The sequence below is a fragment of the Fukomys damarensis genome, unplaced genomic scaffold (assembly GCF_012274545.1).
Source record: "Fukomys damarensis isolate Sample0158 unplaced genomic scaffold, DMR_v1.0_HiC HiC_scaffold_37, whole genome shotgun sequence".
NCBI lineage: Eukaryota > Metazoa > Chordata > Mammalia > Rodentia > Bathyergidae > Fukomys > Fukomys damarensis.
Window position 1 is genome coordinate 15,616,633 of NW_022900949.1, and position 5,670 is coordinate 15,622,302.

Below are 5,670 nucleotides of genomic sequence, written 5' to 3' on the forward strand. Positions count from 1 at the left end.
CATTTTAGGGATACAGTACAGTTACATTCATTGTTGGGATCATGTACCTCTACATGGCAAGTCTTGATTCTCATTTTTTCCCCTTACCTCTGCCCTCCCTTCACCCCCTCCTCCCCTCCGCATCTACAAACACTTTATTTTCATCTTTTCATTCTCTCACATTTTTTTCTTTTCCTTTTTTGTGCTTCCCCTACACACCACACCTTCCCTACACCTTTAACTCCTTTCTTCAAATTTCTAAATGTCAGTAATCTTATTAGAATCTTATGCATTGTTGCAGAATATTCACACCAGGGAAACTATTCGGTATTTACACATGTGGGACTTATTTATTTCACTTAGGAGTATATCTTCAATATGTATCCATTTTTCCTATGAATGAATCTATTCTCCCTCTCTTTATGGCTGAGTAATATTCCACTTTATAGAAAAACCACAACTTCTTTATCCAGTTTCCAACGGATGGGCAAATAGGCTGTTTCCAAGATTTAGCTATTACAACCTGTGCCGCTATAAACATGGGTGCACATAGTTCTCTGGGATATGATTCTTTTAGTTCTCTTGCAAAGATACCCAACAGAGGGATGGCTGGGTCAAATGGAACCTCCAGTCCAAGCTCTTTGAGGTCTCTCCATATTGATTTCCATAGTGGTTGCACTAGTCTGCACTCCCACCAACAATGGAGGAGGGTTCCTTTCTCCCCAGAACCCCGCCAACATTTGTTATTGTGTGATTTCTTGATAGCAGCCACTCTTTGTGTGGTGAGGTGGAATCTCAGTGTTGTTTTCATCTGCATCTCTCGAATGATCAGTGATGTGGAGCATTTTTTCATATATTTTCTTGCTGCTTTTACTTTGTCTGAGAAATTTCGGATGCCCATTTTTGAATCGGGTCTTTATATTTTGGGGGACTGATTGTTTTGAGTTCTTTATATATCCTTGATAATAGTCCTTTGTCTGAGGTACAGCTGGTAAAAATTTTTTCCCACATTGTAGATTGTCTCTTAGTTCTGCTAATGGTTCCTTTTGAAGTACAGAAGCTTTTTAGTAAGATGAGATCCCAGTTGTTGATTCTATCTGCTAGTTCCCGTGCTACTGAGGATTTGTTCATAAAGTCTTTTCCTATACCAATGTCTTCCAGAGTTCTGCCTAACTTACCTTCCAGCAAGTTTAATGTTTCTGTTTTAATATTTAGATCTTTAATCCATTTGGATTTTAATTTAGTGCATGGCGAAAGATAAGGGTCTAATTTTAATCTGTGAGGCTTTGTAGTATAGTTTTAAATTGGGAATTGTTACACCTGGTGCCATGTGACTGTTGCCTATAATGGCTTTTGCTATTCTAGGTCTCTTGTGGTTTCTATCTCTGACTTTAATTTCTTGCATTGCCTGGTATATTTGTTCTGTTGTCCCTTATGGAGCTGTGGACTTCATGTTCTTTATTTTTCTAGGATATTGTCTAGAAGTGTTTGGAAGGATGGTTTAGTGCTCATGAAATTTCTCAATTGTTCACTGTCATGTAAGTATCTTCTTTCCACATCATTTTTGAAAGATAGTTTTGCAGAATACATCAGTCTAGGATAGTGGTTTAATTCTTTTTAGGGCTTGAAAGACTTCACTCCAGGCTCTCCTTCACTTGAGCATTTGTGTTGAAAAGTCTGCTGTGATTCTGATGGGTTTTCCTTTGCATATGATTAGTTTTGTTTCTCTAACAGCTTGTAGTATTTTGTTTTTCTTTGGTGTTTCAGGATCTTGATTATTATATGTCCAGGTGTAGACTTTTTTATCATGGCTACTTGAAGTCCTCTATGCCTCACTTATTTGTATAGCAAAATTTTCCCTTCATTTTGGGAAGTTTTCTTGTCATTAGTTCTGTGAACAGATATTTTATTTCATTTGTACTTTCTCCTACTACTTCTTGGTTTCTTATCTGTCTATATTATTCTCCTTTGTATCATCTAAGAGTTGTTGCATTAATTTCTCATGATCCCTACTGTTTTTAAGAGATCTCTCTTTTCATGGACACTGACCACAGTCCTTTCTCCTATATCTGAAATTCTGTCTTCACATTCATTCTTTCTGCTGCATGTGCTTTCTATAGAGGTATTTTGATCTCCTCGGTATCTGTTTGAATTTGTTTCATGGATTCAATTTCTTTCCTTTGTTGGGAATTCATGGTTTCCCCTTCTTTCCTATGCTGGGCTTTCCTGGTTTCCATCATGGCCCTGAGCTCATCTATATTTTTTAATCTGTTGCTGTTCTAGTATCTCTAATCATGTCTTTCATTTTTCTCACCATCTCTGTAGTTACCTGGGAAGTTATTTCTCTGTTGAATTTTTTTTGCATCTCAATTATCTCCTTTGCTACTCCCTCTGCTATTATTTCAGGGTGTCCATATGGTTGACTATGAGACTTTTTCACCTCATTTCCCCCAGAGTTTACCTTTGTTGAGGTGGAAGTCTATTTTTGTTCTTGGTTAAATGTATTCTCATTTCTATTTTTGTTGCTGGCACAAATTCCTTGGTTTAATTCCTGGATTAGTACTTTGATCTTCCAGATGTAACTGGTCTTTAGGTTTTGAGTCCCTAATGACAAAGAGGTAATTCTCATCTTCATAATACAAGGAAGGACAACTGATTAGATCAACCACAATATACTAGCCCAAGAGATACAATCAGCAACACAATAGCATCAAACACAGCTGGGAAAAAGACAATTTGTGGTAATTACTAATCTATCACCTTTAAGTGTGTGCATTAAATCAAAATTGAGAACAAGGCCAAAATATGTTTTAATTCTTCAATATAGCAACTTTACCTTTCAGGACGGAGATTTAGAAGGAGGTGGAGAAGGAAGGACAGATAGGATAGAGAAAGGTTAGAAGTGAGATCAGAAGACACAGGAAGATCACACAAAATCTATGAAGCCATTGAAGAGAAAAGAAAACAGAACAAAATATACAAAAGAGCAGAGAAAACTAACAGCAATAGGCAAGCTAGAACCTAATCACTTCCTTTTAAAACTAATGGCAATTGAGATAATGCAAAAGAGAATAAAAGGAAAAGAAACACAATAAATTTGAATTCAGATAGGAACAGGAACAAAAAGGGAGAGAAATGAAGATCAAAGTGGGAGAGAAAGAGTGAGAGACAGAGAGAAAGAAATGATAATAATAAGAAGATAAACAAGAATAAAAATTTGAGAAAGGAAAAAGCTAATATTTTGGGAGGGTACCGGGGATTGAACTTGGGTCCTCGAGCTTGCAAAGCAGGCCACCAAACCACTGAGCTAAATCCCTGGCCCTAAGATAGATTTTTAAAATGATGACAGAGAAGAAAAATATTATTTGAAAATAAAAAATACAAGTAGAAATGGAGGGCCTCCTTCAACATACAATAGACAACATGGGTATAAGTGTGCAAATCTAAGCTAATCAATCTCAGCAAGCCAGCAGTGGTTCCCTGAGATCCAGGCTGATTTCTTTCTGCAAGACTTAAGTCGAGTTCTCTGATGTACTTTGGGATGAACTCTGCAATGTTCTACTGCAGGTTCCAGCCGTCCTTTCCCTGCAATTATACTCGGTTTTGCTTTGAAGTACTGGTCCATTCAACTATGATGCTGTGGTATTCCTTTACTTCAGAGATTTTTGTTCTCTTTCCAGTGGGCTTCCATTTTCATCTAGGAGCCTCACAGAGGCCTTCTTTCTCTTGTTCACTGGGATTCAGGGGTACAGACACTGCTGTGTTGGCACCCACATGGCTGGGCTCCTCTGTTATGCAGGGATTAAGGGGTGGGCCTATCAGAGAGTCTTTTGTGCCACTTCCATTGCTGCTCTGTTGCTCAGTGCCAAAGAGAAAGGTCCACCCAAATATTGCTTTTTTATAATATAAAATCTAGTTTGAGAAGTCTCATGGTCTTTTCTGATTTGCTCACATTGTATATTCAGATATGAACCTGCTAATGATACTTTTTAATCTAATATGGCATCTCTCATATATTCTCCTTGCTGTCTTTTGGTTAGCTGTTAGAAGAAGATGGAATGACAACTAGCCTGCACTCTGTTTCTTTCCTTGTCTTACACCAGCCTAGACTTATTTATTCACAAGGCAGAGCCAGTATTATGGTAGAAGCCAACATATACTAAGGCCCTCTTAGGCACACTGTAACTTCCATCATATTCTAGCCACCCAAATTTTCAAAAATATCTTGAGTAGCTACGAGTCAAAAGTTATGAAACTAATTCTAAATATCAATAAGAACATCACAGCCATATTTAAAAAGTAAGAAGCTTTAAAGGAAAACAACCTCCAACCTAGGTTGATGTATCCTGCAAAGCTATATTTCAAAATTGGTGGAGAAATAAGATACTATCATGACAAAGAACACCTGAGAAACTTCATGAATACCAAACCACCACTCCAAAAATGTTTCAATATTCTACAAAAATACAAGGAAGTCATAACTCCACGAGGCTCAACAGAGCAAATCCAATAGCAAGTTTAAAGGGAGGGGGAGAAAAATGAAAAAAAAAAAGAAGAACCAACAACAGGGAAATAACATGAAAAAGATAAGTCAATACATATCAGTTATAAACATCAATGTCAACAGCCTCAATTCACAAATCAAAAGAAATAGACTGGCAGAATGGATAAAGAAGCAAAATTCACAGTGGTAAGGGAAAAAATGAGAACCAAGACCTGTCATGTAAAGGTACAAGATCCCAAGGATGAATTTAACTGTACTGTATACCTAAAACATACCAATAAACTCAATGAGAAAAAAAGAAGCAAAATTCAATATTATTAGGCATACAAAACACACCTACTTGAAAAAGAAAGTTATACACTGAAAGTAAAGGGATGGAAAACAGTTCTCCAAGTGACAGGAACACAGAAAAGCATGGGTAGCTATCTTATTTGCCAACAAGGTAAATTTTTAAACCACATTTAATTAAAAGAGACAAAGAAGTTTAGTACATACTTGTAAAGGGTATAGTCCAACAGGTAGTGATGACAACCATAAATATATGTATTCATCAAACACTAATGTGCTCAACTATACAAAACATGTTAAAGGACATGGAACATCAAAAGAGCACTAATACAATTATAGTGGGGGACCTCAATATCCCACTGTCACAAATACACAGATCATCTAGATTAAAAACAACAACAAAATATGAGAACTGAACCAAGCATTTGAACAAATGGACATAATAGATGTCTACATAGTAATCCACCCCACTTTATTGTTCTCAAGATATACATTCCAAAAATGCTAAAATATGACACACTTCAGCCATTTTTAATTCATTTTGTGAACAGAATGGTCATTTCCCCAGCTTTGTACATCATGCTGCTCACTTCCATCAAAAACCTTATCAGAATGGACTTTGATTTTCATGTTTCTACAAACAATACATTCATTGTTATTTAAGTAACCATCTTCTCTAAGAAGAGGGAAGCTTTCTCTACACCTCTTTTGTATCCTCAGTTCTCACCAGAATCAGCTAAATCCGATGCTTTCCATTCACTTGTACCTCAACACTTTCAACCTCTGTCCGTTACTCACTTTCAAAGAACCTTCTGTATCCCTAAGTATCTGTTAATGAAATTACATGATTTTAGCCTTCTTCATGTTTGAATTGTTTTCAGTAGTAAAAATACATCAGA